The sequence below is a fragment of the Leucopleurus acutus genome (genome assembly GCF_964270905.1).
Source record: "Leucopleurus acutus genome assembly, chromosome: 2".
NCBI lineage: Eukaryota > Metazoa > Chordata > Mammalia > Artiodactyla > Delphinidae > Leucopleurus > Leucopleurus acutus.
In genome coordinates, this window is record NC_139143.1 from 107,396,782 (window position 1) to 107,410,646 (window position 13,865).

Sequence of the window (13,865 nt, forward strand, 5' to 3'; positions counted from 1 at the left end):
CCTTTCTCTCACCGATGGAATTATCATTAAAGGAGAGTCTAGGGTAAGGTTAAACCATGTTCACACACATCACACATACACATCATGCACACTCTCAAAAAATGAAGAGTAAAACTGAAATCAGAACATAGTAATGGATATAAAACCAAAATTAACAAATATGATATGGAGGAGACAAGGTGACTATTATTTTCTAAAGACATGACTTGTATGTAGAAATCTCTATGGAATTAACAACAAAAACACTCTAGAAATTAATAAAAGAATTTAGTAATATAGTCAGTTTTAAGATAAAGATGGAAATTTGTGAACTTTTCTGTGTATTACCTATTCTATGAAGATCCTATGAGGTAGTTATATTAGAGTACCCCAGTCATCCAGGACATGTTGAATTGCTCGGCAAATGGTATAAGAGACAGTTGTTTTGCTGTTTAGAAAAAATAAATCACCTTATATTTTCACCCCACGGGTATTAAAGGAAGTTTCGTGTATATTAAAGAGCTAAAATAAATAAATGAGACAGCCACAGTCCAATAAACTATGAAAGTGACTATCTCTGAGGTTTAGATGGGGAAAGAGATAATAATCCAAAAAGTAGTTGAGGAAATAACTAAGCTTTGACTGCATTAAAAAAGCTTCTGGGGCTTCCCTGGTGGTGCAGTGGTTGGGAGTCCACCTGCCGATTCAGGGGACACGGGTTCGTGTCCCGGTCCGGGAAGATCCCACATGCCGCGGAGCGGCTGGGCCCGTGAGCCATGGCCACTGAGCCTGCGTGTCCGCAGCCTGTGCTCCGCAACGGGAGAGGCCACAGCAGTGAGACGCCCGCGTAACGCAAAAAAAAAAAAAAAAGCTTCTGTATATGGAAAAAAATCACAAAATTTAAAGACAACATCAGTGTTCTGTATTGCCATGTGTGTAAGAGATTCAAAAAAATTTAGGAGCTTAGTGGTTAATTGGCAAAGTATGATTAAGAAACCCTTAAAATATTCAACTCTAATGGCAAGCAAAATATAAATTACATAAAAAGTACTAATTCTTGGTTATTGACGTTACTGCAGTTCAGCGAGGAGGAGATTTTTGAGTGCTGGAGATGGAATGGTAAGAGCCATTGTACCATTCTCAGAGATCAAGAGCAATTGAAATTACTTTTACATTTAAGGAAGGGAGTGTACCAATAAGTACTAAGAACCTTGAAACAAACATACCCCTTTTCATATAAATTTAACTTCATGAAATATACTATGCACAAGACATAGACATTATGGACAATCTGAAACTGTTTATCAAATTATAGAATATAACAGTAAACAAATTGAGTAGAACCTAATTGTCTACTATTAAGGAAATAATAAGAAAATGAAGTTTCTAGAATATAAAATAATATATATGGTATATCAATAAATATATATACATAATGGTAAATTGTGGCGTATTTAGTTATATCTGGATATTAAAATGACCTTTAACACAGTGTTTTTGAGTGTCACGAGTATCATCATGTTCACTGAAAAATACCAGGAAACAAAATTGCATGTAGAACATGATCTCCATTGAATATAAAGAATAAAGAGAAAAAAGATAGGAATAAAATACAGCAAAATATATTGTATCTGAGTGGTGGGCTTACACATTTCTCAGGCTTATAATTTTCTGTTCAAAATTTTCTATAATGGGAGCATATTATGAATGATTAGAAAAATAATGAGATATGTAGGCGCGGACTGGCGTGTTCTTGGGATTAGAGAGCGGGACTTTCGGCTTGCGAGTGGGAACCTCTGAGTCGTGCACAGAGAAAGAATGATTTAATAATGGGTGATGTCGAGAAGGGCAAGAAGATTTTTGTTCAGAAGTGTGCCCAGTGCCATACTGTGGAAAAGGGAGGCAAGCACAAGACCAGGCCAAATCTCCATGTTCTGTTTGGGCGAAAGACAGGACAGGCTGTTGGATTCTCTTACACAGATGCCAACAAAAACGAAGGCATCACCTCTGGGGAGAGGAGATGCTGATGGAGTATGTGGAGAATCCCAAGAAGTACATCCCTGGAACAAAAATGATCTTTGCTGGCATTAAGAAGAAGGGAGAAAGGGCAGACTTGATAGCTTATCTCAAAAAAGCTACTAATGAGTAATAGTTGGCCACTGCCTTATTTATTATGGAACAAATGTCTCATGACTTTTTATCTGTACCATATTTAAATTGATCTCATACACTAGAATTCAGATCATGAATGGCTGATGTAATATTTCTGTCCTGATTTAAACAAGATTGGCTTGTGGCTAAATAAATATGGTCAGCTTTTTGAATTTTGATAGTAATTCCGGTTCAACAAGTACTATCACTGTTTTCCCTTTCTAAAGAGATGATTAAACTTGAATAAGGAATGTTAAACTTTTCAGGGATATGGTGAATGCCTTCTCAAACCCTGTAGGAGATTGGTTTTATATTTAGATTTCTATAACTGGTTATATTAATATATTTAAATATTGAGAAGCTCCCTTCACTGTCTCATAGACCAGCAAGAGTCACCTGTGTTTCAAGTTGTGTTCATTCGCCCGTTAAGGCAAGGGCTGAAGATACACTGACAATGTCCACTTTCCCTTTTTGGTCTTAACTATGCCAATTTAATTAAAATTCTCCATATAAAAAAAATAAAAGAAAAAAAGAAAAATAATGAAGTAAGAAGGAAAAATGGGAAGAATAAAATAAGATACAAAATCTTGGATAAGTGGCAAAAATCAGATTTTAGACTCCAACTGTAATTTTAGATAAATTAGTCTTTTTTAGTCTTTTTGTAAGGTAGGATTAAAAGCTTAATAGGATTGATATGAAGAACAACAATAATGTAGGAGAGAATGCTTTGTAATTTATGAAACATTAAGAAAATGAAGATACAAAGTATTACAATGTTTGTATACATTATTTCCTTTGAATGGTGTATAGTGCTTATTTCAAATAAATTACATATGTCATACATAATGGAATTGACTGGAAAACTTCGGTGTGGTCTTAGAATGTAGAGTGCCAGAGGGAATATTTTTTATCTAACTTATAGAGTCCATTGTAGTTCCATGGCTGTGTGGAAATACTGTACAGGATTTCTGAAAATGATGACATGAAAAAATTTTAAGGACAGAAAAAAATGTATCATCTCCAGGTGAAATCTCTGTCTATAGTATGATAATAGTGAATTTAGAGGTGAAATTCTCAATTTCTTTTCATTTTTTCCCCTTATCTCTGCCAATTCAACCCTCTTATCATACCAAAGTGATTTGATTACTGTATTATATTTGGCACCTGTCATAGTCCCTGTAATCATTTCTAAACATCAAGGGGAAAAGTGGGACCTTTTTAAAAAACGTGGTGTCTCTTTGTCACCTTTTTACTTCCCAAGGCAGTAGTGGGCCATGTGTAGTAGAAATAATGAAATTGGAAGGTACTTCAGTTGAATAACTTAAGAAAATGGGGTGTCAAAATCTGAAAGAAAAGTTACATATAGAATATAGTTCATTAAGAAAAAAAATGTAAAAAACTATATGAAGCTTTCTGATAATGACTTAATACACAAAAATATAGATTGGTGAGATCTGTGGATATACCTCTATGGTAAGAATATAAATTACATTTTAGAGTACAGACATAGCCAATTAAGGGTTAGGATTTTATTTGTAGAGCCATACATATTCAGTGAGAGCTGTTACATTTGGTGATTATTCTAAAGATAAACTACCAGGGCATTATATCTCTGAAATCTATTCCTTTTTGCTCAGCTTTGTCACGTGTTAGGAATTCTGTCACTAGATGGTGATGTTGAGTTGCACAGTTTATATTCTTGGCTTTTTTTCTGGTGCGTGTAATAGTAATTGTAGGTGTACCATAAACCCAGCTATGTATCCAGAGTTAAACTGAAAGTATAACTGTGTAAATTAGGAAAATAATTTTAAGAGATACAGTACATTTTAAATATCATTTAAGTTGAAAGGTAAAAATCCTTTAAAGCTATTGCTTTACTTTAGACTTTGAGAGGTAGAAGGAATATAAATAGCAATCTAAACTTTTCATTGAAAGAGTGAGGTCTGAAGAGAGATTCAAAGACATTAAAAAGAAGTGTTTTTCAGTTTTTCCTTCTAGATGTGTTAGTTTATAAAGTACAACTTTAATTTCATTCCTCTGTTAATATCTAGTGGTACTGAGGCTGTTTGCCATCTGATCTAAGGGATGTGTTACTCCTGGTACCTACATATTGTTTTAGTTGCTTATTGTTTTAGTTATATTAATTTTGCATCCCTTGCTAAGCATAATGGTTAAACTACACTGGTATTTCTTTAACTGGTACTTCTACATGAATTGAAGTAAAAGACTGTCTCTATGAGTAATTTGGCCATCTGAATAAGACTTGAAGATAAGAATATTATCACTATCCTACTTAACCTTACACTTGTAGATGTTTGTGTGTGTATGTGTATATATATATATAATATGCAGAAATGTGTGTTTGTATATATATATATATATATATATGTCCATATATATGTATTCTATCTCTATTAATTTCTATCTTTATTTCTATCTCTATATGAATCTCCCTGTCCCAGTCAAGGAAATCTTGCAGTTTGACAGCATTTGAAGTTTGGAGATCCATTTGCTTTTTAGACATATCTGTTAGAATTACAGTTTTATGCACAACTTTCAATGAAATTCTTTTATGATGGTAAAAAAAGATGAGGGGGAAGAGAAGGCAACCTAAATATTTATGAATAGTGAATTGAATAAGTAGTTTAGAAAACAAATCTAAGGCATGAGAAAATTTGAAGTGGTGTTGAAGAGAAGTATAAAATAAGTAAAATGAGAAATTATTAAAATATTTCTAATGAAATCAGCAGGTTGTTTAATGGTATGAAAAGTAAACACAAATTGTTTAAAATCCTGAATATGTTATATAATGATCAGTGATTACATATTCAATATTAGTAACATATTTTTGTTTTCAAAGTTTACAAAAATAAAGGTAATTATAAATGCCCATGTGTGTGTATGTGTGTGTTTTAACTACATGCAAAGTTTGACCTGTGAAATTGGATGCAGAAGCAATGTGTAAGCTTTCTATTTTAATCATATTTCTTGATCCTATAATAATTATACTTCTCCAAGTTTTTTTTTTCGCTAAATGGATCAGCAGGAATCTCTGGAAGACACACCCCACCCTCCGCCCCCAGTAAGCAGGTTACAAGAGTATCCTCTTTTCTTCCATGCAGAGGAGAATATCTTGTCTTTATCACTTCTGTTAGAGAGAGGCACACACTCTACTATGCACATAAGCACATGTGTCTATGGTTTCTGTCACCTAACATAGAAAGAGGGCAACCAGGCTGAATATCGTCAAATTTTATAAAATATAAAGACAAAAGCACACCATCACTTTTTCTAGATAATGATGTGATGGAACTACTTTAATAACACTATTGAAATGCAGCTTAGAAAAGGTAGGTTAAGCATTAGGAAAATGATTAATTATGTAAAAATATGTGTAATTAATTGCATTTGATTATATATTCCATGTAATTAAGTTAATGTAATTTGTGTACTATGAATACATATGTATACACACAGTTTACACATATGTGTGCAAATGTGCACACGTGTATGCACACACACATACATTTGGTATTATCTGTTTACTGCATAACTTACGAATGTTACTTTCATTCCTGTCAGGGATGAGTGAAAGCAAGATTTGTCATTCAGTTTCAAATGGGCCAAAGATAATTTAATTTTTTCACCATTCATGGGAAGTAGAAGAAAAGTTCTATATTAATTTTCACTAATGTTTAATAAAACCAAATATATACCTAATACTTGTGGATTATTTATGGATTTGGTAGCAATTGGCATATATGAATTAGGAGCTATGTTAATTTACAGTTTTCCTCTACTTTGAACTTTTTTTTTTAAATTAAGTTATTTATTTATTTTTGGCTGTGTTGGGTCTTCGTTTCTGTGTGAGGGCTTTCTCCAGTTGCGGTGAGCGGGGGCCTCTCCCGTTGCGGAGCACGGGCTCCAGACGCGCAGGCTCAGTAGTTGTGGCACACGGGCTTAGTTGCTCTGCGGCATGTGGGATCTTCCCAGACCAGGGCTCGAACCCGTGTCTCCTGCATTGGCAGGCAGACTCCCAACCACTGTGCCACCAGGGAAGCCCTCTACTTTGAACTTTAATTAGAACTTGAGTGTGAGTAATGATTGCATACTTATTAATTATAAATTTTGGGAAACAACAGCACAAGTAAATCAGGGATGACTTGATACAGTTATATACTTATAAAATGCATTATCATATTCATTAATCTGAGCATTGGTTCTTTCAACCTGGTGCCCACTGTGTAACTAGACAATATTTTCTTGAAAGAAATATTTACAGAAAAAAATCAAATTAATATTGTAACTGCTATTTTATGACAACTTGATACATTTAGAATGATAAAACCAAAACAGAAAATATGTATTATTATATTAGAAGTTACTATTTAAAACAACAACATTAGCAACAACATAAATAAATAGTACTTAACTAAGGTAAAAAAAAAATTGCATTTTTCCCTTCGTAGCAAAAGATTGTGGGTTAAAGACTACAGAGAAAGGATACAGCTTTTGTTTTGCTACCAAAGAAAAGTACAGAGCTGTCTTACTCTAGAATGCTTATCATTTTAGATACAGACTTTGAATGAGCAGCTAATAGCTAAAATTATTTAGGAGATAAAAATTGGTACTGTGAGGATTAGCTTTAATTTTAAGTATCCATAATTGAAGTGCCCCATTATGATTTTAATGTTATGATAATCTTGTTAACAAGCTGTTGTGTATATACTATCATATTTTAATGTACTTACAAAGCTTAAGTAAACCATAAAGTAAATTGCTTTTTGAATCAGGCTTTTACAAGTGGAAAATTAGTGGTTTACATGTTTTGAATATGTATTTTGTAATTATATTTGGCATTTTCTACAATTTAAGAAGAATAATAGAATGGGTTTATAGATAATTCATTATTGTTTATAAGTACATTGGTATATTTTGTTATTGCTCATTCTAATTAATTTAGGTTCATTCCACATATAACACAATAGCTGATTCTATTTTTTTTCTGTAATAGTCTTCTCTTCTAGAAGATATACATTGCAGTTTAGCTTTTCTATTTACCGTTTCTCATATATCAGCACACTACATTTAAAAGAAGATTTCTACCCTTTCTTATCTATTATTTCTACAGGTTATTGTGATGTATACTGAATTCTATCCATCGAGAGTGTTTGTGTTTACTCTATTTTTTGGGAAGAAAACATGTGTCCCATTCTGACAATTGGTGAAGATAGCTAACTGGTTAGATTTACTTTTTCTGAATTTGTTGCTTAAATAAACAGAACATGGTAATTTGATAGTCTAAAGCAGAAGTAAGCAAACAGTTTATGTAGAAGTCTGGATAGTATCTTCAGCTTTCTGGGTCATATGGTCTCTAATTGGAACTATTCAGTTGTGCTGGTATAGTGCAAATGCACCCACATAGACAATATGTCATCCAACGGGTGTGGCTGCATTGTTGTGGCTGTGTTCTAATGAAATTTTATTTATGGAAATTGGCAGCCAGCTGGATTTGTCCCATGGGTCATAGTTCACTGACCCCTCGTTAAGAGCAAACTTGACATAAACCAATTAAAATAAATTTCAAGGAATTGTTTGGTACATATATTATGAATTTGTGATTTTCTCTGATTAATAGTAAAAATACTATGAAGCTCTTCCACTGTTATTAATAAGTGTGACTTAGAACATTTACTGAGGTGTCATATCTCCTAGTTTCTGGGCTGTTCCTTGAAATTGAATAAGTTACATTTCCTAGATTACTCATGCAAGTGAACAGACATGATTAAGAATTAAATCGTCAGTTGCAATTGTAAAGTCACCAGTATGCAGGCAACTTGAGGTATCCATGTCAATGCCACTGAATCAGTTAGCATTAATCTGTTATGCTTGTGGTTGAAGAACCATGTACATTATGAAACAGTATAATGTTACTCTCTGGTTTGACACTAGTTAACCACAATGAGGTACCTATGAAAATTCAACGTTCTGATATTATAGTTTATCAATTATTTTTATAAATGGATGAAGAATCATGGCATCTACTAAAGTACATACATGATAGCTGATATTTATTGGAAAATATTCATTGTGATGTGTTTTTTGTCTGTTTAACTCCTTTATAAAGTTTTGTACCCATGAGACTCTCTGAGGAATTGCCTCTATTTTAAAATTTAATCAGTCAATATTTACTTAATAAATCAGTTAATCATGAATAAATATTTTTCTTCTAGTGCACAAAGAAGTTTTTTCTAGGATTCAATGAGAGGCCGTATGGGATGCTCTGTACTCTTTAAAAAAATGCTCGTGATGTTTAAGTTTCAACCTTCCTAATATCTTCCAAGAAACCTCCTAAGAAATTTAGTTAATTTAGTACATGTCCTAACTTTTAGCCCTATAGTTCTCTCCCATTTTAAGGGCCATTACTTTGGCTGGCAAATAGAAGAAATAATAGTAGTCATTTTATTTAGAAGTCTTCCATAACATCAACTTCCATCAAGTTTTAGTGGAAATGGGTATCTGTCGTTGGACGTCATAGGTGATACTTTTAGTCGATATCTGTGCTGTGTTTACAAACCAGTTATCCTGCCAGTATCTTCCTCTATCTTTGAGGAAAGTTTAGAGCAATCTTTCTTTTTTATTTTTTAGATAGGTAAGAAAAATGATTTACAATAAGGTTAAATTACTTACTGGTATTATATTTGTCATTGTCATATTTTTCCTTCATATTTCATTTCTTCCTTCATCCCCTTAGATGTTGCTTATAATTTCATATTCTGTAAGGGAATATTGCTTGAGACATTCTCACCCAGGGCTAAGAACTGTGTTGAAATTTAAACAGTTTGGATGAAAAAGCTGTTTGAGGAATCAGATTTTTTCTTTTTAATAGTGAAACAAGGTTAAGAAATTTTTTCATTGTAAAGAAATAAATTACTAGTTTTGACATATAATTATAATTAAATGATTGCATATGAGTAAAATATATTAAATAATTAAAAAGCATTGGGTAGCAAGTTTGAGCCAGTTAGAACCATTAATTGAAGCTTGAGAATCATTGCTTAGGTTCGGTCATTCCATTAAAATGAAAGTCTATTTTTATTTGGTAGTAATACAAGACTTGTCTTGCAATTCATATTTCTTCAGGATTATTCTGCTCACTTGAAATTTTTATAGAATTGATTGTTCTTTCAGCACTTCCACCAAAATATTTACCTGCTTTTAAGGGTCATGACAAATATTTTTGTCACATATATTTCTATAGATGATATAGTTATTCCAGAAAGATATCTTGACTGTATCAATACTAATACATACTATTTGCAATCTATAAATATATGAGCAAGCTTAAGATTATCTAAACATGCTAAATTATTGTATGCCTCTTATTATTTATTATTTTTATCTGCTTATATGTAACAATAAATACATTTTATATATGATGTTGCATAGAAGTATATTTACACAAATTTCCAAACAGTCTATTTAGGATATGAATAAATTCCTTAACTAAGTTTTATATTTTATATCCTCATAAGTATGTAACATGGTAGATTATTTGGACTTTATATAATTGAATATTACTCAGCCATAAAAGAATGTAATAATGCCATTTGCAGCAACATGGATAGACCTAGAGATTATCATCCTAAGTGAAGTAAGCCAGACGGGGAAAGACAAATATCATATGATATCGCTTATATGTGGAATCTAAAAGGAAAAAAAAGACACAAATGAACTTATTTCCAAAACAGAAAGAGACTCACAGACATAGAAAACAAACTTATGGATACCAAAGGGGAAAGGGAGGTGGTGGGAGGGATAAATTAGGAATCTGGAATTAACATATACACAGTCCTATGTATAAAATAGATAACCAACAAGGACCTACTGTATAGCACAGGAAACTATCAATATAGTCAATATTTTGTAGTAACCTATAAGGGAAAAGAATCTAAAAACGATTTATATATATATATATATATATATAACTGAATTGCTGTGCTGTACACTGGAAACTTACATGATATAGTAACTCAACTATACTTCAATAAAAAATTTTTTTTAATAAATAAAAAGATCATGGATGCATACATCATTATTTTATTTTTTATTTATTTATTTATTTTTTTGCGGTACGTACGCCTCTCACTGTTGTGGCCTCTCCCGCCGCGGAGCACAGGCTCCGGACGCGCAGGCCCAGCGGCCATGGCCCACGGGCCCAGCCGCTCCGCGGCATGTGGGATCCTCCCGGACCGGGGCACGAACCCGCGTCCCCCGCATCGGCAGGCGGACTCTCAACCACTGCGCCACCAGGGAAGCCCATACATCATTATTTTAAATAACAAAAAAGAAAAAAAAGACCCAAATAAAAAGATCTATCTGACAAGATTCAGAACAAAGCAAGAATGTCCACTCTTAACACTCCTTTTTAATACCATATTGGAAGTCCTAACTAATGCATAAAACGAGAAAAGGAAATAAAAGGTATACAGATTGAGAAGGTAGAAATAAAATTCTATTTGTTCACAGATGACATGATTGTCTATGTGGAAAATCTGAAAAATATTGACAAAAAACCCTCCCGGAATATTGACAAAAAAACCTCCTGGTATATAATAAGCATTATATCAAGGTTGCAAGATACATGGTTAATAAACAAAAATCAATTGTTTTTCTCATACCAACAATGAGCAATTGGAATGTGAAATTCAAAACACATTATGATTTACATTAGCAACCCCCAAAATGAAATACTTAGGTATAAATCTAACAAAATATATGTAAGATCTATATGAAGAAAACTATGAAACTCCAATGGACAAAATCAAAGAAAAACTAAATAAATGGAGAGATTCCATGTTCCTTGATAGGAAGTCTCAGTTTTCTTAAGATATCAGTTCTTCCCAAGTTGCTCTTTAGCTTCAATACAATCCTAGTCAAAATCCTAGCAGGTTATTTTGTGGATATTGACAAACTGTTTCTAAAGTTTATGCAGAGAGGTAAAAGATCCAGAATAGCCAGTACAATATTGAAGGAGAAGAACAAAGTCAGAGAATTTACACTACCCAATTTTAAGACATTCTAGCTACAATATTGTGGTGTAGTATTGGCTATAGAGCAGACAGATAAATGGAACAGAATAGGTAGCCCAGAAACAGACCCATACAAATACAGTCAACTCATCTTTGACCAAGGATCAAAGGCAATATGATGGATACCGGATAGTCTTTTCAATAAATGGGGCTGGAACAACTGGACATCCACGTGCATAAAAATGAATATAAACACAGACCTTACAGCCTTCACAAAAATTAACTCAAAGTGGATCATAGACTTAAATGTAGAATGCAAAACTAGAAAATTCCCAGAACATAGGAGAAAACATAGATGATCTTGAGTCACTGATAACTTTTAAATCCAATAACAAGGCATGATCTGTGAAAGAAAGGTTGATAATCTGGACCTCATTAAAATTAAAAATTTTCTCTGCAAAGACACTGCCAACAGAATAAGAAGACAAGTCACATACTGGGAAAATATTTTCAAAATACATATTTGATAAAGGACTTTTACTCAAAATATACAATGAACTCTTAAAACTCAATGATAATAAAACAAGCAACCTGATTAAAAAATGGGCAAAAGATCTGAACATTTTAGTGACCCTAAAGTACACTATGGACTTTGGGTGATCAAGACGTGTCAATGTGGATTTATCAATTGTAAAAGATTATGGCCAGAAAATAAAATCTCTACGATTTTAATATTTTCAAAGTTGATTTCTATCTCAGCATATGGTTTATGCCTAGTGAATATTTCATGTTGACTTGACAAGAAGGTTTATTCTGCAATTGTTGGGTGTAGTGTCCTATAAATGTCACTTAGAGACAGTTGATAGTGTTATCTAGATCTTCAGTATCCTTACTGATTTTTATTTATTTAAATATTTATTTTTTTCTGAGAGAGGGTTGTTAAACTCTTCAAGTATGATTTGAGATTTGTCAGTTTTCTTCTTTTGTTTCTAACAGTTTTTATTTCATGCCCCATTCCCTCTTCCCTTTTTTTTTTCTGTTTGCCTTTTAGAACTTTAGTCTCTATAAGCCTCCCACACAGCACTAGAATTCTGCATATATCCAGCAGGGAGACAGACGTGTTTGTCCTCTTAATGTTCCACTTACAGCACCCCTTCCCTTGTGCCAATAATCACTAAAAGTTTTGGTAATTTCTCCTCAACTTATCTTGAGAACATTCTCCCTTCTCAAGAACTTCAGTTTGTGTAATTTTCCTTGCTTTTTCAGATCTCTGATGCCTCTGAAAATGTTTGTGGTTTATTCAGCTTTTTCTAGTTTTTGGCAATTAGAGCATCGATTGACCTACTGTGACCTACTACATTCTGTATAGAAGTTGAAGTCCCTCTCTGTCTACCTTAACACATTGTGTTGGTTATTAAATTTATGTACTGGTTGAATATAAGCAATTACATGTCATTATAACTTTAGAGAAAAACAAATCTTGTTTTTCTTTTGTTTGTTTTATTCATTTCAAGCAGAATATTTTTTCTTTTAATTAAAAACATTTTCTTTTATATTGGCGTACAGTTGATTTACAATGTTATGTTAGTTTCAGGCGTACAGCAAAGTGATTCAGTTATACATATACATATTATCTATTCTTTTTCAGATTCTTTTCCCATTTAGGATATTACAGAATATCCTTATCCTAAAATAATATCCTAATAATAGTAGAGTTCCCTGTGCCATATAGTAGGTCCTTGTTGATTATCTATTTTATATTTTGTAGTGTGTACATGTCAACTCCAAATTTCTAATTTATCCCTTCCCCACCCCCACCTTTCCCCTTTGGTAAGCATAAGTTTGTTTCTGAAGTCTGTGAGACTGTTTGTGTTTTGTAGATAAATTCACTTGTATCCTTTTTTTAAAATTCCACATATAAGGGATATCATATGATATTTGTCTTTCTCTGTCTGACTTACTTCACTTAGTATGATAATCTCTAGGTCCATCCATGTTGCTATAAATGGCATTATTTCATTCTTTTTTATGGCTGAGTAATATTCCATTGTGTATATATACATATGTATATATACACGTATATATGTATATACATATATCTTATATGTATATCTTTTTTAACATCTTTATTGGAGTATAATAGCTTTACAATGTTGTGTTAGTTTCTGCTGTATAACAAAGTGAATCAGCTATATGTATACATATATCCCCATAGCCCTCTTGGGTCTCCTTCCCTCAAGCAGAATATTTAATCCACTTTTTTTTTTTCCTATTCTCTCTAAAATATTTTTCCTCTTGGGTCCTGTTCTCACTTTGCATTCATGCCTTTAGTGATCGCACCTCCTTATTTTGCCTTTATTCGTAGTCTGTGTGTTAGTTAGTGTCTCTTAAATCTGTATTATCTGCCACATCGCTTTCTTGAACCCCAGACCCAAAGCTCTAAATGCTTATTTGACATTTGCATGTTTGTCATGCAAAACTCAGCTTCCTTAAACCAAAATTAATTTGCTTTACCTTTCAATTGGTCAGTCTTCTATCCTTCCAGAGTTTTAATTTTGGCTCTGTCCCTTGGACTGACTGTAATTTTTAGTAAGCTTCTTAACGTCTATAAGCCTTATTTTTCAAAACATTTTTAATTTATATTTCATTTAATGAATCGAAATAGAGCCCCAGGTCATTGCTTGTTTTAACAGAATATTTTAG

The 13,865-nt window shown here is 32.8% G+C and overlaps 1 protein-coding gene and 1 pseudogene across 3 annotated transcripts in view; both read left to right on the forward strand.

The window, feature by feature from the left end:
• The window catches only part of DPYD (dihydropyrimidine dehydrogenase), an 803,004-nt gene that overhangs the window by 116,808 nt on the left and 672,331 nt on the right, over positions 1-13,865 (forward strand). The gene's annotated exons all lie outside the window — the stretch shown is intronic.
• LOC309958629 (cytochrome c-like) lies at positions 804-10,233 on the forward strand (annotated as a pseudogene). Its single transcript has one exon. The product of its transcript is annotated as a cytochrome c-like (transcript).